The sequence below is a fragment of the Ornithodoros turicata genome, chromosome 7 (assembly GCF_037126465.1).
Source record: "Ornithodoros turicata isolate Travis chromosome 7, ASM3712646v1, whole genome shotgun sequence".
Taxonomy (NCBI): Eukaryota; Metazoa; Arthropoda; class Arachnida; order Ixodida; family Argasidae; genus Ornithodoros; species Ornithodoros turicata.
The window spans coordinates 51,478,381-51,500,862 of record NC_088207.1 but is presented as its reverse complement, the minus strand read 5'-3'; the positions used below and the strand labels follow the sequence as shown (position 1 = coordinate 51,500,862).

Here is a 22,482-nt window from a genome sequence, read left to right as displayed (position 1 = left end):
TTTGACTGCTGTAAGGTTGTTGGCCATCTTTGTGAAAGGCACCATGCGAGTGAGCCAGTGCGTGAGGCTTATACCTACTGCTGCGCTGATCGCGAAGTCTACATGATCGGAGATGGTCTTCCGGTGCGCCAAAGACGCCATAGCGATGTGTGGGTAGGCATATAGGAAATGACCAGGGCAAAAAAAGGCAACCAGCGACGCGATGCTGGCATTCTTGAAATAGCTGGAGGTCATGTCGTCGTCGTCAAACGATATGTTTTCCTCTCGTGCACGTATAGTTCCTCATGCTGGTATATAACCATTTTCTATTGCAGTCGCCAGTGCAGCGCACCACGTTCACTGTGTCGTCGAAGAACTCTTCTTCTTCTAACTGAAAGGTATCTGGAGCTATGTGACCTCACTGGTGGGCACCTGCAGCTCCATTTCTTTTGAGCTTCAGGGTAAGTGTGAAGACATGTGTGAAATACGTGTCTTGAATAACATGTTTTGAAGGACTGACATGACTGGAAGCCAACGCTACGTGTATTTACTTCATCTTCTGCTTCGAGCTCCAGCTGAGTGAGTGAAATGTTGCCGAAGGTTTATTTCGCCATCCACTCTCTGGGCCTTGATTGCCTTGTGTTTACCGTTACAACGCAGACGCAATTCAGCATAGCTTCCGGGTACGTGAGCATTTGGCTCCGAGACTCCGTTTGTGAAAGATATCACACCTGACATTGGTAGTGAGCTTTTCCGCGTGGCCCCGACCTGAATACCCAAGTGATGGAGGGCTTGGCAAATCAGACGCCCTGTTTTCTTTATCATTCATCCGCGGAGATAAATTGTGACACTGCAGCGTGTAGACAGCTAAGGAAAGATGAGGAAGGGGATATAAGACGAATAAATTGAATGGATTCGTCTTGCTTACTTTTCAGTGACGATGCTGAATGGCGCACGCTGGCGCAGACGACTACGAATTATTCTACGTTACGTATAGAATAGAGGAGCCGTATATCCCTACTCATTTATCGCGCTATATTTAGAATCCGAACTTCGAGTCGCCGCGCATGAGTCTTCTGATCCCTACCTGAGTCATTTTAATGTGATTCACAAATCCACTTGAGAAAAAGGAGGAAGGAAACCCTTACGTCTTCACACCCACGATGATATTTATAGAGCATGTGGCAGACATGTTTCATCTCCCGCATACTTCCGATATTTTTTCGTGTTCTGCGCGAATTTTCGACAGCGAAAAATCCACTTAAAAAAGCTTGTTGACAAAGCGACCAAACAAACCGCGATCAAACTCCTACATTTCGATACTTCTCGAAGTTTCTTCCTAGTTGTAGGAGAGGGCGACGTATACCAAGGCAGGTGCTTCTTGCTCTGATTTCGCATTCACCGTGGATATCATCTCGTGTTGGGCTCGAGGGAGTTTCGGGATAGATTTGAATCTTCCGTGCGGGATGAAGAGATATAAACATCAAAGGCAATTCCGCAGATTACGCAGCTCCGTTTTTTCTTCGACAGCTATATATGGAAACGGACTTCTTTCACCTGTGGAAAGAAAGAGAGAGCCACGCGAACATGGCTCTACTTGGAATACTTCGTTTCGTGCCCCCCCCCCACACACACACAAAAAAAAAAAAGAAAGAAAAAGAAAACAAATAGTATGTACGGAACTGTCAAAAACACTTAGGATACTTGTGTACGATTTGCTCTTTCGAGTTTCACAGCGTTGTTGTAGAAGGTAACCGCTTAGATACCCATCCTCAAAAAAGCAGAACTTCACCAAAATAGGAAGCGTACGGATTTTTGTGTTCCATTTCATTTCCTTAAAGTGATTAATTTGCCCATAAGCAGCTCGTGGCCCGCTTAAACGGTGCAACAAAAGCTCCTTCTGAGCTTCTTCTGACATCATCAGAATGATTAAGAAGGCTGACTCGTCAGATAGATAAACCTCGACATGGAGAGCTGAAAAAAAAAAGTTCTTGTATTCCACCTTGAGTTACATGATCAGACAGAAGAGTGCGAGAGCTCATCAGTGGGACTACATAAGACACAAGGGGAGGGAAGAAAGGTCACGTGGTACAGACATCCGAAGCATTGTACACGAAAGGAAAGAAAAGGAAAGGTGAGCGAACCATACACACACCGAAGACACCCACCTCATCCCACCACACCGCTGTGGTTACTGCATGTGGAGTCAGACAGGGGGTTCTTCGAACTGCATCAATACCGGAAATCGCGCATCGAGATGGATGGCATGGTATGGTTCCCTCAAATCTGCCCTTTTGTCTGACATTTGGACTGCTATGATTGGGCCAGAATACAAGAAATTCACACTATAAGAAAACAGAGCAAAGAACCGAATCCCATTCCCTGTAAGCGGCAGAATGGAGCTCAAGATCGCGTGTTAGATCCCGGCCGAGGACGGTAGCGATCTGGGGGAGGTAAACGTAAAATTCCAGCACCGTGAGCCGGAGATTTCCGACGCACGTCAAAAGAACCGCAGGTGGTCGAAATTAGTCCGCAGTCCTATACCCCGCGGCACGTGCAGCATGTCGCCACAAAAATATAGGCTGACTCGCCTTACGTGTACAGTGAGCCTTCGTTATTACGACCATGGTCGTTCCCGAAAATTTTGGCGGAATCCGCCTTTTCAAAAAATGTGTACAGCGCATGCGCAAGACCGCTGCGCTCCGCGCGGCAGAATGCCGAAATGATCTGGTAGGCACGGGGCAGCTCGCGAATCTGTTTTGCCGGTGTAGCGAAGCACGAAGGCAAGTGAAGCAGCATTTGATGTAGTGTCAATAGGGCGCTGCAATGGACAGCACTGGTATAAAGATCAGGGTCACGTGCTGATTTTTTATTTATTTTTCTTAAATCTGGGAACGTGCTCCACACCAGAAAACCCGGAGCCTGCAGACTGGATTATCAATATGATCCTAGTTCTTTTGCCTTTGGGCGCGGACTGTGCGTTCTAGACCCACGACACTTATTCTCAACTTTCGCCGCAACTCTTTGTTGCACATTTTTGTTTCGCAGTTTGGTACACAAATTTTACGCGTGAAACAGGTTTTTCAACAGATCTTTTTCGACTGCTGCGGTATCTTACTCAGCAGCACTAATTCGGCAGCACAAAGGCAGTACGGACTTTAACTTTTATTTTCTGGCGATACATACACATATTATGATATATCAGACGACAACGCGTGAAAATAGACAAAATAACATTTTTTTCGCCTACTGATACGAAACATACGCACCTTTGATTACCTTGTGCTCTGTCCCCCCCCCCCCCTTTTTTTTTCTTCTTTCGGGACTGAAAACCTCCCGGCACACAACAATAGAGAGTTTTAGTGCATCGCACGCTGTCGCCTATACGTACACAGGAGATAGCATTATGGTTCTGTGCAATACGCGAAGCTCCCTTTATGTTTTGCGCGTGCGCAGAACCAGCAACGCTATCTCTTACGTACGCAAAGGCGACCAGCGTACGATACACTAAAACTCACTAATCATGCAAAACTGCAGCAGGTGGAACAACGTTTCTTCTCCCCCAACGCTAATAAACTGTAAAGATAACTGTATATCCTAGCAGCGCAGCACCATAAAAATCGTAATGCACGGTCAACATCATTTCTTCGTATCTTAATAGCAACGTACGGTTCATGCAGTTCCTCAGTAGTGACAGGCATAAAAAGTGACGTGCTTTAAAAAGTTGCACAAAACTTGTCTCGCAGTTTACTGACATCAATGTTGCAACTGTGTTCCTCCCTTCGTAAGTGGAAATCGCTTTTTCGCTTGACGTGCGCGTAGCAGATCCTGTGCACGTAAGAAGTCCTGTATTTGCTCGCTGCTGCGCCACCAGCAAACTGCTTACGATTTTCCTCCAGCTTGTATTGAAGCAGTGAGTGTCCTGAGTAGTCTATTGTTGTATTGTTGACTCTATGAGATGAGCCACAGAGTAATCTATGTTGGTTCCTGGGGCTCAGCAGTCTTGATATCAGAACGAAAATAGCCTTCCATGTCCATCGTGGATACGAAGAGAGCATGCTCACGCGCTGCACTCTTGCTTACCACTTTATTTTGCGGGTTAGCCGCGCGGTGGCGCCAGCTCTTTTTGAAAAGGCGGATTCTCATACTAACGGGGGGGCATTTGCAGGGATCTTACTGCGTTGTTAATCTGGAGTATGGTCATAAAGCGCGTGTGTCAGGTTATCGGGGGTCATATTAACCAGAGTTCACTGTAAATCTACTACCAATTTGAATTTTCGGAAAACTCTTTAAGAGCACAGCGTAGTCCACCGATAAAAACAAAAACAGAAATAAAAGAAAACAAACGCCAAACGAAAATATATACATGTGCATTAGCCAACTGATTATATAACCTTTGTATTCGGTTCAGAGGATTTAGGCTGGGAACTCTCAGATACTTCAAAAATCGAAGGATGTCTGAAGAGTCTAACGAGGACATAAAAGCGAGGGATTCAACCAGACGTGTACAGTTTTCAATGATCTACGCGCATATTTGAAAAGAAATGTAACGTCACGTTTCGTGTACGTCTTTGAACATGAGAGGTGATAACTTCACCGATACAATGCCATACCGGTGAGCGATACTCCAACCTAGAAACATCGACTAGGATCATCAACTAGTACAGCTGGATACTAAAAAGGCGAACACTTCCGATTTTGAGCAGACCAGGAAAAAGAACGATGCATCAGCGGCACTTGTGTTGAATTCCAATGGCAGAGTCGGAGCAAGTGGCAGACTCTGCAATGGAGCGGCTTGATCTGGCCTAGAGCAAGTGATCCGAATCTGCGACTGGAACACTTAAGCCCAACTTGGAGTTTAGCCCTGGCCATGACCTACTACTATACTAGTATAGAGTAGGTTGTGGCCCTGGCCAACCTCAGTTGGTGGATGGCGGCCAGAGCCGGAGGAAGATGAAGAAGAAGGTACTCATGTTCCATTATAACTCCACGTTTTGCAACACCAAGGTCCTTCTAATCTCCTAACATTGCCATTGTAATGTCTGACGTATCGCTTCCTTCATGAAACAAAATCGCCAAGGTACGATGCGAAAGACTACTCCCGGCGAAGACACGTTGCGAGGCGGCCATGTTGGCGAAACAATGGGTGCGTTAAGCAGGCTCCCGAGTGCCATAGCCCGGGTTTTAAGGGGAACGTACCCTTGGTGTCTCTACTTAATGGTGTTATGACAGGAAATAGGAAGCACAAGCGACAAGTGACACGTCGAAATGCAACAACTCAGGGAAAAGAGGCGCTGACGCCAGGAATCGAACCTGCCTCGACCAAATCTCGTTGTCAAGAGACACGTCACATAGAGTTCCGGTTGAATCTGCCTATTTTGGCGGAGCGGTCTGGGTTGCTCCCTGGAGTCACCTCTGCTCAAATGCCGTTCCGAAGCTCCCATTGGAAGTCTCCAGAACTGTTCCTAAATCTGCCAATCGAACAGACTTGCTCTCGGCGGAGCAACAAAACTTGCTCCGGAGGCGCTCCGAATCTGCCATTGGAATTCAACATTGGGTTTTGCAGCTATACGCTCGGAAGTCATGTTTTTAGAGGGCAGGGTGAATTTAGCATTCAATACCTGTTTCGATTACGTCGCGAAAATGCAAGATGGCGTCATCACAGTCTTCGCAGCCATCTGCTTGAAGTTTTATTATAGTTTTATTAGAGAGTTTCCGTTGATAACGTGGCTGGCGTCTCACCGTATCAACCGGAGCCAATCAGTGGATAAGATTCTGAGTCACGCACGAGTGCGATTGGTTTCGATAGAGACGATAACAACAACTTTATTTTGGCTTTGGACAGTGGGGAGGTTCATCGCCACAGGCGATGCTCTACCCCATTGCTGGTGGGAATGTGGGGAATAAAATAACGAGCCCCATCACAATAACGATCGAAGTCCGATGGTGTCCAGAAATGTCAGAAGAGCTTTGAGCGCAGAGCGTTGCTGGGCTGGATTAGGCCAGGGACCAAGCAATTTCGATAGGGAGGAGGGGCGAGAGTCCAGCTGACGAAGAGACTCGGAGAGTGTGGTTCTGGAAGGTTGGTAGTGGGAGCAATGAAGAAGAATATGCTCCAGATCCTCAAGCACACCACAGTGGCAGCAGGTGGGAGAGTGAACTTGTCTCAAGCGGTAACGTCACTGAGCTGTAAAGGCCACATCGAGACGCATTCGGTGGATTAATGCAGAATCTTGACGAGAGGTGGTTCGTGGCATGCCGGTAGAGACTGTATTTAGAGACTAACTTTATCAATGGTATACTAAAACTCACTGCTATATTTTTTATAGGCCTTTATTGTCGTGCAGGAAAGCAAAACCAAAAATCCAGCAAAATCTTACCCAGTGCATTGGAATGGTCGCTCAAAAGTTGACTTGTTTTTTTCTCTCTGTGTTTTCTTCAGTTTCATATCACCGCACACAGGTGGCACAACACGCAGATTGAACTGAACAATAATTGTTCAGTTCAGTTGAAACAAGCCAGACAGCGGCGGGAGTCGAACCACACACCTCACGACAGCCTCACAACAGTTACCTTCATCATAAACTGAAAGTTTTTCTCACTAAGATGGTTCCATAAGCGCTTGATTTATGAAGCCTGACACTTGATTCCTGTGATCAAATTGTGTGACGACTGCAAAATTTTACGCTGTGGCTGCATGGACTGTGGGGGCCACAACGATTGAAGACAAGACCCACATCACAACCATCTATAGAACACATCAGGCATATTAGTGAAAAAAGAAAAAAGAACGGTCTGAGAAACCTGTGTCCAAAAGCCCCTTGCGCAAAGCCTTCGGTGTCACCACCTCTGCTTCCTTGTTCTTCATAAACCCTACAGTACAAATATTATGCTGTATTTAAAAATAAATAAAGAGATTTCGGTGCAGTCATTTTGTGCGTGTATCTTACCGGCGTTGCTTGAAAAACCGCCGTTGCATAATATGCCTAGATTTTGTATAGAATGCCCATAAGTTTAGACGGCAAAGTATTCTATAGAACGCCAGTGGCAGGGAAAGTATCAATTGTTCTTTTCTCGCACTGTGGCAAGCCTCACCTTAATCGATATTTCAACAAGGCATTAAAACGCAAGAAAGCTGGTGTAAGGATGATGATATTATCATTTGCTCGAGCTTGAGGACGTGGTAGAGACAGGAACACAAAACACAAGCAGACAGGGCCAGATTCAATATGGGATGTATGCCTGTTCAAGTTTTACATTGTGAAAAAGTGTGATCTAGAACGTTACTTGTGTATATTTTCATTTTCATTTCATTTCATTTATTTCATTCTACACAAAATATATCACGACTGGAGACCATAGACACGGAGGAGCCAGAGGAAAAACACCCGGTTGAAGGCTCCTCCCTGAAACGCGCGTTAAACGTAATATAAGAGCACAAATCACAATACATGAAAATAATACAGTCCAGGAAACAAAAACAAAAATAAAATAAAATAAATAAATAAATAAAGAATGATGCACCGTATTTGTAAACACCCTCTGAAGCTCCTCTTCTGCATCAGACTGACTGCCTTGCTAAGGCGCCATCTATAGTGAAAGGTATAAAAACCTCACATTAGGTTTGTTCAGCCAGGTTATTTCGACCCCCCCCCCCCCTCCTAATTTACTGGATAGGCGCGTCCTTGGCAGGAGTGCCCTTTTGTGCATGAATATTCGCAAGATATCCGTTATCGTGCAAAAGTGATATGATATACTTATGACGTCAACCCACTTCGGTCTCCATACCAACACTCGTTACCGTGTTTCTAACGGTGCTTTTCGTGTTACACGAGAAAGCCGAGCTGAAAGCATAAGATAACCAGAAGAGACAGGGTGAGGTTGTGAAGTTGATTTACGTTCTTTTATTGTGAACTCAATCCACGAGTTGTCCTGCAGGTAAACAATATTATCCTGGTTACACAAAGAAGGCCGAATCCGAGGCTGGAAATAGTGCCGCCGCGGGATGCCTACAACGAAAATAATAAGAAGACGAATTCCTTGGTAAGCCAGTATAGTGTAAATTGATACCGGTAACGCGCGTGAAACCAGATTCGCTGATCGTCTGTTATGGAAACACCCGCGCACACAAAACAAAAAGACTAAAAGTGCGCTGGGCTGTGTTATTGGATGTTATTGGATACATGGATACATTCGATATCTCTGTTGCATAAATAACTTTTACTACGGTTTCATAACATCCAGGATAACCAAATCGTTTAGGGCTGTAACTTTATTCTGGTTTCTGGCATTGTATTGCTACGTGCGCTGGGAAGAGGATGACGTGAGAGCATGCAGTTCGGAAATCTTTCGAGCACACTCACCAATGCATTATAACCAGGGATGAAAATGGTAGGTGCTTTCTCTCTCTCTCTCTCTCCCTTGCTTGGCCCAGGTTTGCATATCAAGTTTTCGTACTCTACCTGCGGAATACACTGGGGTATTTTTATGGACAATAGTGCCTGTTATGCAGAAAAGAAAGAAAGAAAGAAAGAAACCTAAAGGCAATAGTTGGAATATCCCCTGCGAAACAGGTTATACCGTTGATCCTGGTATTGGGATGATACTCTGATCAGAATAATGGATTTGTAAGATGATAGTCACTTTGAATTACTTAGCTTGCTGTCATTTCTAGCAATATTTTGCTTAGTTCCTACTGTTCATCGAAAACCCATCTTCAACATCTATTATTAATGTGTACAACATTTTTACTTCACTTTCTCCTACCAAACAAACAAATAAAAGAGCTATTTCCTTTGCTCGACCGCTAGCGGTTTTCGGTGCTCTAAACGAGACTTCTTTTTTTTTTTTTTTCGCGTATAGGCATTATCAGCTAGGTTGTGTCATGCTACTTTGTTAATGCACAATATATACATGCATCATCGAATTCGCAAAGTCCCAATGGAGAAAAATGCAAACTGTGATCTTTACATATATCCCTGTTGAACGCGCGCTCACGAGTTGGCAAGCGTTTAGTAACGTCATGGACGTCGTAACGCCGTCCACGCCTATCGATCTGTCGAAGCGGAGGCACGACTTAGTATTGAACCCGTTTTCGGACGTAATCGTGTTTGGCAGAGAAGGCGGGGAAGAGTACCGTGACGTCATTCTTCTTCCTTGTCCGCAGGATGAATGGGACAGGCGTCAAAGGCGCGCAGTGTAAACATGGACGCGTTTGCAGTACGGCTGCAGCTATTTCCAGTGATGAACAAGCTCAATGTACACCTGCTGGGTTAGCAACAGGATACAAGTTGCCTATATACATACGCCGCCTCCAGCGGGGGACAATATAGCCGGAATGTCGTCCCAGGTTGAATGCTCCACAGGCAGGGATGAAAAAGATCCGGACACTTTTAAAAGGATCCTGTCCAGTGGGCGTTTTTGGATAAAACCCGGATATACTTTTGGATATTTTTGGACGATATATGCGAGGATAGAAATGTGACAGAGTAGAAACAAATGTGCTTTGCTGTTCTTGATTTCGGGTGACCTCTCATAGTTTCTGTTTACGGAACTGCCTGTCCCAGCAACACTGTATCAGTTTCTATTGTTTTCTCAAAAAGGGGAGTTCCACGCACGCGTGGTTGAATGGTGTGGACCTGGTTACCTGGTTACACACCTGGGTTAGCTGCCGCGTTTCGGTGCACTTCAGTTACAGTGCCTCCAGGAAGCGGAAGAAAGCCTCTAACCAGAATGTAGGAAGGGAGTTGCCTCAGGACAGAAGCCGCCGATATTTCGAACAGAGACTGTTCTTCTTCTGGGCCCAGAAGAAGAACAGTCTCTGTTCGAAATATCGGCGGCTTCTGTCCTGAGGCAACTCCCTTCCTACATCTCTACCGGTTCGCTGGATTTCTACCCATCTACGTCTAACCAGAATGGGCAGATGTAGACAGACTTACTAATCTAATTCTTCATTGCTCCTTGCGGTTACCTTTAGGCTGCGTCCTCTCCACGCTATGACACTTGAGGAACAACTCACGGCATTAGAAGCCATCCTGGCCGGACTCACCCCCGTTGTAAATCAGATCCTGGAACATTTGCCTCCGAGGGCGGAGACGGAAGTCGATCTATCTGAACAAGGCAGACCGGAATACCCATATGGGGGCTATCCCTCTGAATGGGATCCCCGCTTTGAGGACGAGCGATCGGCTGAAGGGGAGCCCAACCCCTTAACTACGGAAGGCCCTCACTCGGGGCTCTGCGTGCCTGCGGCTACAATGCCGCAAGGGAATCCGGTGACTACAGAGTCAGCTCTTATCGCTTATGTATGACAATATACATATATATGTCATATACATGGAAGTACCTCAATGTTCCCGGCTGCGAAATTCCCGATCTCGAAATTCACGGTTTCGAAACAAGGAAAATCAAGAAGAATGTTGACTCCTTCGCAAGATGATATACCGCGTTTAAAAATCCGACATCACTATTTAACCAGTCAAATTCCCGGGCTTTCGATGTCTGTCCAAGTCGTTTTAGCGAACGATAGCCGCATTTTAGCGGCCATTAGGTTTAGCAGGGCGGCCACGACGAAACAGCGTGCTGATTTATTATTGGGTTAGTCCAAGATCGGTGTTCGTATTTCTTTTTTTTTTTTTTAATAATTGGGTGTTTACGTCGCGAGACAACTGAGATCATGAGCGACGCCTCAGCGGTCGGTCTGTGGATTGCTTTTGCCCACCTGAGGGTTTTTTAACGTGCGATGAAAGCTCATCTGGAAGACGGCGTGTCTAAGCAACTTGTACCCTGCCACCAAGTTGCTAGCGTCCTCGGCCGGGTTCGAACCCGCGATCAGAAGGCGAACACGCTACCAACTGAGCCACCGAGGCCGGTTGTTCGTATTTCTATGCGCAGGTCTAGTCGAAGATCGCTGTTGCCATTTTCAATCCATTCTACCACAATCCCGACATTCCCGACAATCCATTCTATAGTTGAATAACATTTATTTCTAGCAAGTGGCGGACCCTAGGGAGGGGGGGGGGGCGATCGCCCCCCAAAACGTCAGTTTATACCTTGAATTTCCCTCTCCCCCCTCCCCCACTACGCACCCCGACAAAGAAACCGCCCCCCGCCCCAAACCGAGGATCTGGATCCGCCCCTGTTTCTATAGCAGTTCATTTTGCATCGGGTATTTCAGTCACTCTATTTCGAGGTACACCCGTGGCACGTGTGGTCTTCAAAACACTTAGCTTTCGCAAATACTGGGCAAATATTTGCAAATATATGGGCTCTTTGTAGAACGCAGAAACGGTATCTACCATAGGTAAATAAAGTTAACCCGACACTGAGGGTCGCTTCGGACAAACACCGGCTCCATTGGAAAATTCAGTGGGAAACGCCCGAATCCGATTTCCTTCGGCGATATGATTTCTACAGCGCAGTAATGAACCACAGCGGTGGGCAACTACATAGGAACACTACAATTAGATAGAAGAATAGATATCAAATATCGCCGCCGAAACGAAGTGCACTCTCTGTGTAAACATTGTTAGTCGTCGAAAGGGAGAATCAGATATGGGAACCAACGCTGTAGTTTAGCGGTCGGGAGTTACACCCGTTTCAACCGCGGACAGACACGGAAGAGTTAGATGATTAAATAAAAGATGAACGTAACGTCGGCGTAGTGGCCTCCTGGGCTCCTGTTGCCTATAGGGTCACTAAGTGGAAAGCGGAGTAGCCACACTGATGGGGTGGGGGGGTCGATTTCGGGTGATGCATTTGGGGCACTTTTTTCTCCACCGAATCGGTGCCAACGGCGGTGTGGTGTAGTGGTTAGTATCCCCGGCTGGTAATCAGAAAGTGTGGGGGTTCGATTACACGTGGAGTCGCTTTTTTTTTTTCTTCGCTCCGCGTGCCCTTCTATCTCAGGCGCATAAAGATTTGAGTCTTTTTTGTTTTTTTTTGCTACGCGTTTCAGTAAATGTGGAAGACATCGTGTGGGCATGTTTGAGCGACGACGGCTAGCACACAGAAAAAGTGCTGAATTTTTGCTACAAATTAGGTTAGGTTAGGTTAGGTTAGGGCCACAACGCCTTTCTTACGTTCTAGAATTAGGTTAGGTATGGTTAGGTTAGATTAAGTATGGCATGGCATTTTTTCACACTTGAGGCAGACGCCGCACGGACTGATCCACATAATAAAACGGACACCTATCCTGTGGTCTGTCCACAGAATAAAGCCTGCTCCTATCCTGTGGTCAGGGCCACAGAATAAGCACTGCGGAGCCAAAACCGCCCTCAACTGTCTTCTTCCGCTCTCGACGGCGAGCATGCGCATATATGCGTCTCGCGAGCGTCGTCTGCTACGTATTGCTCCTGCGGTTGTCTGCCTGTCATATGGCCTGTCATCCGTTTCTTTTGTTGCGTTTACCATTGACTCAAGGATTTTTACGAAAGTAGTAGCGATGAAAGTTCAATTGACACCGAAAATGCGAATGACAAAGAGGATGATGTGACCTGCTTCTCGCAAGCCATGCTTATGATCAGGCGAAAGTGCCCGACAACAACAACAACAACAACAACACCTTTATTTCAGGAGGATGGGTGGGGAGTTTCAACAAACTATGCTGCTGGAAGTTCACGAACACGACGAGCGCACAATGCGTAGCGAGCGCAGCGACCCTCGTAGAAGAGCGGCAGAGCGTACGACAAATTCGGGTGACGACTGCCCCAGGGTTGACTTCGATGTAGAGCGTGCACTGGACATGGGCGCTCTCCCTCGGATTACCAGGTGCATCGCCCGAAATCGCCATGAGCCACGCCGGCGAGCGAGACCGCCATCTTGGATCCGGGGCGGCTGAGTCGCCTAGCAACGGGACGCCAATCTCCCCGTTCTCCGCCGGAGAACAGCGCGCAGTCGAGCCAGCTCGAACCGAGGAAACCGGTTTTGGATGTAGGGAGGATATGTTTAATAGAGTGAAACAAAAAAAAAATCATAAAGCAATGTCAGCCAGGCTATTGCCAGCTTGCTTTTCAGCAAAAGAAACTGAAAAATAAACAAAAAGAAAAAAAAACGAATAAGGGAAAGGAAAAAAAAGGAAAGAAAAACAGGCACGCAGTGCAGTGCAGTACAGGCACGAAAAAAAAAAAAAAAAAAGTTCCAAGAATGTCCAGTCAGAGGGCAGACGCAAGGCCCGATGACGAGGACTCAACATGGATGGCACGTTCTTGAGAAGGAGAAACCACGTGACACGATCGGCACAATCGCGAACACCGAATGGTGGCTCTATATAGCGCGGAAATGGAATGCGATACTCTGTACACTTATATAGTGACTATACTCTTACTCGCAGTTCTGCGCACGTCCACTGGAAATTTTCGCGCGGAATACCTTTGCCGGGCCGACATACTTTCGTGTTTCCTTTGCTTTCGTCTACAGCGAATTACACAGTTTTTGAAGGTCTCGAACGAACCATAATCTGCGTGAACGCGAGAAAAGCGTATATGCTCGAGTTATCACAACAAATCCTCTCCGACAGGGCCCCGTCAGCCAATCATCCGTTTGGGATAAGTGCGGGAAGGTGTGATAACTCTATTCGATGCGACTCTGTCGCATTCATGGAACCGCGAGGCTCCAGACTTTTAGCGAATTGAAGTTTCTCGGATCCTGAATGCATTACGGTCTATGGGCGCGATACCAACACTGCTTCTCTGGACGCGCACGGTACCAAAAAGACTAATCCGTCCTTTAGTCGAGGAACGTATTATCGAGAGAAAAAGCTCAATAGACGAGTTCAGAAAATCCCAGTGCTCTTTGAGCACGCATTGCATCCTGGGCGCTTGCTAAGCGAGGGAAGGAAGAATAATCCTTCGCATTTCGTCGTACGTCGTGGACAGTGGACCAGTAGGGGAGAAATCGGGACAGTTTGGAGGCCACCCGTTTCTTTCGTATTAGTAAACTCCAACAGTTCATAGCGGCGCTAAGCACTTTGGGATTTTCTGAACTCGTCTATTCAACTCGTTGTAGTTTGCGAGACCCGTGCAAATGCTAGCAGACGATAAAGCGGCACTGAGTAAAGTTCAGAACCTTCGTGTTGTCCTTCCTTTGCGTTCCCCAGAACTGGGGGCTTTTACCGAGAGCTCTGGCGTCTCGCCGCCAAGGAACGGACGCCTGCACTTCCCCGGACTCCGCTCTCCGCCTCAAGCTGGAAGACTGCAAAACAGCTATAGCGGGGAGATCGAAATCCAAGTCCTTGGAGGATAAATGTCGCCAGGCGTGCGGCCGATTTGCTCACCCCTACACTCTTAGAAATGAACTTCACCACATAGCACGCTCCTGGTCAACCATCATCCCGAATGACAACGCTCTCGCCCCTGATTTGTTGAAAACGGGAGGAGGAGCCTATTTTGTGCCATTATGCACGGCACAAAATAGGCTCCTCCTCCCGTTTTCAACAAATCTAGGGCGAGAGCGTTGTCATTCGTGGTGATGGTTGGCTAGGAGCGTGCTATGTGGTGAAGTTCATTTTTAAGAATGTATATGACGTCGTACCGGGGAAAATTAGAAATTAATTTTATGACGCTTCCGCGTCACACATAGAGTAACAGTATTTCGCGAGAATACAGAGTGAGACACGTGTATTGCAATAACATCACGGAGTGAGTAAAAACTCATCCGCTCGACCGTGGTAGGCAAGGTCGTGCTGAAGACTGGGAGGCGGTGGGTTCGAATCCCTCCAGCGGTGCCGTCTGTGGTCTTCCCTGGGTCTTTCGGCAGACTTTACAGACAAATGTCGGCACAGTTGCTTCTGAAGTCGTCCCAGGACGCATATAACACCCGTATCCCCCACTCCTTCCTGCTGTCCTCTCTGTCCACGTCTGTACGCAGCTCATAGCCACAGTTGCTCCGCGGTGCTAAAACGGAATTTAAAAAATTTAATTCGTAGCTCAAGCATAGAGGATAGCCTAAGGAAAACATAGCTTGTAGAGGTATTCGGACCCGGTTCACATTCCTCGGTGCACGAGTTCGAATGCCGTGCACAGTATAGTCACCGCACGGATACCACGAGCACTTCGGCACTCGGAAACACAGATCCTTCTCTCCATTTGCATGCATGGTGGTGTTGAAAAGAGCTTCGTCACGGGGCGAGAGTAATTTGCCTTACTTCTCAAATTATATTCTAGTAACATGAAACACAACAAATATCAGCTCAACCTCAGACAAGAGACAGAGATTATTCGCCTCTCCAACTGCCTGCTCAACACCTAGCGTACCCCAGCAGAAGCACTCAATGAATGATAGTAATAGCAGACGACAGGTACCAATATTTCGTGCTGACCCGAAACTGCCGCAACTTCCCTTCGTGCGCGATGGAGCTTCCCGACTTACAGAACTCAAACAGCAACAGCACTGCTCAATTCCACAGTGCAGAACTACTGCGGAGAAGAATACTCAATGTCGAGAGGGGAAAGAGGAAAAAGATAATATCACAGGAGCGGCGTGAACGAAAAAAAGGAAAAAAAAAAAACGAAGACAGCGGGAAACCGCGCGCGAGGTATACGCGAGGTGTGTTATTTGTACAGTTTTTGAAGGCACCTCGTGGAAGAAGGCATGAAGCAGGTTGATTTATTCGTCGGAAGTCATTCTTTTCTCCGCCAGCTTGAGGACGACGCGAGCGCCTCTACAGCTAGTTGGAGAGGCGAATAGGACCAGGGGCGTAAAAACCTTAATCCAGCGCATTGCGAACAAACGTAGCAAAAAATGAAAGGGGGGCATTCTTTAAATTTATTCCAACACTTTACATCCTATTCTATTGTACGCCTCCGTGCAGAAAAGTCTCAAGGACGTCCCGGAATAGACGCAGTGCACACGTTTAATGGAGCATTTGAGCTGTCCTCCACGTGCAAAGATAATTGGATTTATTTTCCCTCAGTTTAAAACGGACAATGAACGATGCGGAGCAAAAATGTACCCTCTGTATGTGATATTGATCGTGCGCATGTTCGTAATTGACCCATATACGCTTTGAGCTTTCCGGTAACGGTGAAGTGGTAAAAGTGAACGGTCCTTACGCGCCGCCATAGCCATGGAACCCTTTATTGTAACTCGCCCGAACAATTACATTCGGCGGTCAAGCACTGACAAATATAAATGTCGGACAAGGAAAACGAAAGGAGCACGCCGTTGTCTTGAAATCAGAGTTGTGGAATGGGGTCACCCATTCCATTCCAATTCCATTCCGCGGAATGGAGCTTTGTCGTAATTCCATTCCTTTAAATTGCTCGGAATGAAAAGGTATGATCAATTCCCACTCCTGGAATGGCTTGGCAACCCGATTCCATTCCGTTAATTCCCTTAAGAAAAGAAAACGACCGGTAACCGTACTGGCAAGTCCCGCAGTGCTAGAGGAGATTGACATTACCAAGCACGGGAAAAGCACGAAGGCAAGGTTATTTCACTCTTGACAGTGTGTAGGTGCGATGCAAGGGGCGCAAGGGCAGAAATCAGCACGCTGAAACCAAAACTGGCCACCGGGGCACCAAGTCCATTCCAATTCCAATTCCATTCCGGGCTCTGCTAAATTCGAAATGATTCCGGAATCATTCCAACGCCGGAGTGGCAACTCCGAAACCCTGCTTGATTGATTGCGTTGATTGATTGTGTGAAATGATTGTGTGTCATAGATCTGTTGCTTTCTATTTGTATTCCTGTCCTCCGCAGTATTTGCTATATATATATATATATATATATATATTATTTATATTATTTTATATTATTGCTATATATATATATAACGTAGGAAAAGACGAGGACGAGGTAAGGCACGGGACATGGGGAAAAACAATAAAGTTACGCCTAATGTCCGGACCAGGAAGTCGGTTTCGGAGACTGGAACGTTACATATATATATATATGTTTGAGTGCCGTCGGACACATTTTTTATACAGCATCGACGACCCAAGACTCTGACGGTGTCCTTGTGAGGGAGATACAACAGTGAACAGGTTTATTTTGCGGCACGACTGTCGTTCATGAGATATTCACGCTGCGTAGGAAAACGTGCAGCTACGTGAACGTAACATTGTGCATGAAACATTGATTCGCGATGAAACACTAACGAAATAGAACTCTGTCGATGAAATGGTGTATATCCGGTGCTAGTTTAAGGTTAATGTTTGCATATAGAGCACGCTACGCTAAGCAAACACCGGCCCCCGCAAACTGTTGCAGAAAGAGAAGGGGAACAAGGCACAACGACAACTAGAATGATTGATGATGAATGATGATGAAGGATTTGAATGATGATAAGTGGGGAGTTTCATCGCAGGGGCGGTACTCTACCCCATTGCTGGCGGTAATGTGGGAGCGAGTCGCTTCACGGCTTGTACAAAATACTGCGCAAAAGTATTTAAAATGAGACACTAAATACTTCACGTAAAAAGTATTAGAAACAGGGTACAAAATACTCAAAACTGAAAGTAATTTGTGTAGAGTACTAAATACTATCAGAAGTGTTTAAGATATATAGTCTTTAAAGTACTTCAAGATTAGCAGTATGTGGAACGCGTGTTTTGAACGTGGCCGTACAAATGAAAGGAATAAAAATTTTGCAAGGTCTTGGTGTCAAGTAATGTTTGGTGAACTTTGGTGAACCTAAGTTAACTTTGGGCGATATTTTCTGGCCCACAACTTCGTAATCCTTCCTGTATATCAGCACAGGTCTTTCAACCTCTGGCGCGTGTTTATTACTTTGGTGACTAAGGAAATAAATGCTGGGATTCTCTTGTACCTAATCCCCTGGGGATTCACCTGGCAATACGTATAGGAACTGTTTTCTGTCGAAGTTGGCTATGGACAACAAGGCCAAGCGTGGGACCGGCCATTGTACAGGAGGAGAACTGACGGATTCCCGAATTCCCGGAAAATTTGGACACAGCGGGAAGTGTGCTTGACGAGGAAGGAAAGTATCTTGAGTACTGAGTAGCAGATACCGAAAAAAGTATTTTGAACACGTTAAAAATATTTTGAAAAAGTATTTAAAATACTGTATTTTGGGTACGTACAAGCCTGCTTCATGGCGATGACCGGAGTGTACTACAGTGTCGAAAACATTTAGAAGTACCTTCTATAGGTTAGAGGGTTTGGTGGGTTGTACTTGGCCATGGTCCAATCAATTTTGACACAGTGAGAAGTCTAGAGTCTATAGCCGATTTGGAGACACTGAAAGTGTGGATCAGGAAACTCTATCGTGCACCCGCTGAAATTTTATTCTTTCAGCGGATTCCATTGTATCTTGCATTATCATGAACCGACTGAGAAGTGCGGAATCGACGCACGACACATGAACGAATGTATGAACGGCCAGTGCCGTGTATGCCAAAGGGAGTCTGGCCATTAATGGGACCTGCCTATACCTGAGGCTCCGCCCACTTTTTGAGGTATCTAGCCGATCACAGGTCGAAATACTGTTGTCTATTATTACATCCATCCAGTACTTATACCTCACCCCTATTTACTGGGTGCCACCATTTTGGAGAAACTCGATTGATTCGGATTGGAACGGATATCACTGGTGACAGACCAAAACAACGGTTTTTGCGCCCACTTTTGTCAACGCCATCTGCATGGAAAGAGGCATGTTGGGAAGGCTCAGAATTGCAGATATGGTTGCTGGCAGAAGTGATTGGCAAGGAGAGCGGCACAACCGTTTCTTCGTAGCAGACGACTGAAGCTATAAAGTTTTAAACCACGTAATGTAAGTAGATTGAATCAAAAATGAGCAATGATGTATATATAAATATAATGGAAGTATATAATGCAAAATCGTACGTATAAGGGTCGTCCTTCTTGCTATTTTCTTGGCATCACGATCTTAACTAGGCCTAACGTTAGCGACTAAACATCCCATTTTCGCGTAAATAATAATGGCGGAGCGAAAGTTACAGCTGATTTTGCAGATGCGTGCATGAGGATATATACTCACAGCATGAATTTTTTTTTTTTTTTTTGTCACGAAATCTTCGCTTCGCCGTTCCAAGAACCATCCTCCATTTTGGAGAATTTTTGGTGTCATGGCAGCTCCCACGGAAAACAGTAACCAATGAAATGCGCCTAAGTTTGATTGACAGGTCGCGCCTCTTTTTTTAGGCTCCTCCTAATGGCCAGGCTCTCTTTGGCATACACGGCACTGTGAACGGCAATGAACGAGCGCCGGTATCCTCTACGGCGGCGGTGTCATTTTCCAATTGTATGCGAAGAAAACGACGAATAGATGTAGAGGAAGAACTAAATTCACAGCTCAAGATCGCGGGTTCGATCCCGGCCGAGGACGGTGGCGATGTGGGAGGAGGTAAACATTGCTTCCATAGCACCGTGTGTCGGAGATTTCAGGCCCACGTCAAGAGAACCCCCAGGTGGTCGAAATTATCCGCTGCCCTGCGGTACGTGCAAGATCTCACCATATTAGGTAGACATACATTTCGTGTAACATTACGGCACCATTATTATTACAGTATATCGATGGTAGTATAACGGCCCCATACGTATACGCCGACGCCATCGCATGCCTTCGCGCTTATCGCATTTCTGTCGTCTAGATTGCTATCCTTCAGGCAATCCCTTCAGGCACCACCCTTGATTGATTTAGCAGTCGGAGAGTACCACCTGAATTCTGGATGAAAGTGGCCGCATTCTTGGAAACACATAACTATAGAAGAAGGAGCTCAAGAGTCTGTTCTGTTATTTATGTTATTCCCCCTCTCATTTGTGGTTCCCTTGTGGTCCCTTCCGTGTCTGAATGCAATAATTACTTGCGTCACGATTGCGGTCGCACAGACGCATTGCGGTTCGTCCGAATTTCCCTGGAAGGTTTACTCTTGAAGACGACCACTAGCGCCACCGGCACCTTGACGACGGCGGTGACGCTTTTGTTTATTGAGTCATCCGTCTGCACGAAAAAAAAAAAAAGGGATACATTTAGTGATACACGGTGTTTCATGCTGGTTGATTCCACGCAAGAAAAATATGTTCACGTCGATGAAATCAAGGAAGGAAGACGTCGTCGTCGTCGCTGCATTCTAGAAGCCACGACGTCCACCCATTTTTCAGTAGAAGAAGAAGAGTGGAACGACTGTCTCGCGCTTAGAAGTGACTCGCGTTGATTCACCAATGCATTCTCATAGTCTTGACATGCTAACTCTTCAGAATTCAGAGCAGTTCTCTAGTGGCGTGGAAGAGGTACACCAATGTACCGACGAGGCTGTATCCAGTACCTTTACTCGGCGTGTAGGGCCAAGAAAGCAGCTGTCCGTTAAGTTCCGCAAAAAGCGGAACGAGAACGCATCCATGCATGATCAACAAGAACTATCAACCCTTACGTTGAACCATTCGCAAGCCACTGTTCGGACGGCGTCTGGTAATGTTATTTCAAGATTGGGTGATTGATCTCTGATATCAATACGTTTACCAACGCTGTTGACACTATTCCGTCATTCCAGAAGTGTCGTATACTGGAGCTAAGATCTTGAGTGCCTTCTAGCCCACCTTATATACTGTGGATCGATCCGGATCACGATTTCGCAGCGCCAGTACCAGTGTTTGATAACTTTATCGTGGTTGCAGCAGTGTGATGACGTGGAGAAGAACAGCAATTGGCGAACTACTCGCTCATCGGCCGTTCTGATATACATAATACTCTATATGATCTTGCAGGTCTTGAAGACAACAAAAGCCTCCAGAAGCGTGCTCTAGCAAGATCATTTCTTGTCGTAGCGATTGCTATTTTTGTGGGCATAGTCCTAGCGGTCTCGCTCTTGTACGCCATGAAAAGAACAACCGAAACAGGACCTGTAATGTGCCAGACGTCGGAATGCAGCGATGCCGAAATGTACCTGAATAGCCTCATGAACCATGACATCGATCCGTGTGACGACTTCTACGCACACGTTTGCTCTAAGTGGCACCAGGACCGTGATGGAGATGGATTCATCAAGGACGCGCTCACCACGTTGCTTCGAGATCTGCACGCCAAGATAGAGTACCAGAGCATTCAGGTTCCACTCACATCTACCATCGATTCCTTGTTTACGTCCCTTTATAGAAGTTGTGAGGCCTTCCTCGCGGACAACTCTTCTCTCGAGCAGGTCACAGAGAGAGTTCTCAACATGCTGAACGTATCGGTCATCCTGACAAGCTCCAACCTGATGGATGCTCTCAAACCTGTCCTGGCGCTGTCTCTGACTCACGGCATATGCACCATTGTCGAGCTGCAACTGAGAAGGTCTGGTAACGCCTCTTTTATTCAGCTTAGTCTGGGAAGGACACTACGTGCGATGTTTGGGGAAAGTGCCGTGACAGAGGCGGTCAGCGCGTATATCAGGAACATAATGGAAATTCTTAACGTTCGTGCTTCTTATGATGAGATAATGGAATTAGATAGACACCTCGAATCTCTTCTGAACGCACCGTCGAAACCAGATTGGATTCCATTATATCGTCTCACCGATCTGAGTACGAACTTCACGGAAGTATTTTGGGTTAATGCGATAAACTCTGCATTACCAGAGCACGAACTAACGACCATTAGCGTCATACTAGCACCAGAGTATAAGACGCTGGAATACCTGATGAGGCTCTTGGAGTCAGAACAGCAGCGCGTTACGAGTACCTACCTGTCCATACAAGTCATAATGGACATTCTTGTCGTGGATTACCTGAAGAGATACCGCGTTAGCGGTTCTATTGATAACATCAAGACGTGCCTCTATGTCTCAAGCCGCACTCTTCCACGCCGTTGGCTTGTTTTCGTTCGCAACCTGTCCCCAGAACTAGGCAACTCAGAAGGCGTCCACGCGATCTTCGCCAATGTAAAAAGCTTTGTGCAACAGGACAACTTCTCACAATGGATGGATCTGGACACGAGACAGAAAGCAGTGGAAATGATATCCAGAATAGACGTTCATTTAATCGAAGATCAAGAGACGAAGGCAAATACCGACGCTGGCACATCGTTCCTGCTGACTCGACAAGCCAACTTTGTCGAGAAATACATTGCCATTCAAGAGCTTATTCATCGGCAGATTCTTGAAGATCCAGTAGACAGTGTGGTGCATGCTATGGGAAGCGAATTGCTGGGCGAACGACTGGCACTGCACAGCGAGCTTCAGCTTCTCTTGGTCCCTGTGGTTCTTCAGCTGAGGCCAGTCTTCTACTCCGAGATTGTTCTACCGCACTTCAACTATGGCACGCTTGGAGCGCTGATTGCGCAAGAGTTATTCGCAGCGATAGGTCTTGAGGCGTTTAGAAGTCCTGCAAGAAAACTGCAGTCTGCGAATCATTTTGTTTCTGTTTCGGAGTGCTACAAAGACATGCGTCAAAGGATCAGCGAGGATGACAATGAGACGTCCTTTGATGAGGATATGTTCTCTTGGGTGCACGCAGCTCGTGTTGCATTTGAGTGTGTTCGCGAACTTGGACCGCACATAGTGAGAAAGAGAGCGCTAGAAATATTCTTCAGACGGTTTTGTC

General features: G+C 46.4%; 1 protein-coding gene and 2 long non-coding RNA genes across 3 annotated transcripts in view; 2 read left to right on the top strand and 1 right to left on the bottom strand.

Moving 5' to 3' along the window:
* LOC135401484 (uncharacterized) overlaps window positions 1-390 on the top strand; it is a 31,576-nt gene extending 31,186 nt beyond the window's left edge. The window contains exon 3 of the long non-coding RNA XR_010424825.1: window positions 315-390. This is a non-coding gene — a long non-coding RNA (uncharacterized LOC135401484). The remainder of the gene's footprint in view (window positions 1-314) is intronic.
* The window catches only part of LOC135401482 (uncharacterized), a 213,821-nt gene that overhangs the window by 22,330 nt on the left and 169,009 nt on the right, over window positions 1-22,482 (bottom strand). The window lies entirely within an intron of this gene.
* On the top strand, window positions 391-6,469 carry LOC135401483 (uncharacterized). The gene is made up of 3 exons (XR_010424824.1): window positions 391-440; window positions 493-662; window positions 6,422-6,469. It is a non-coding gene; the product is annotated as an uncharacterized LOC135401483 (long non-coding RNA).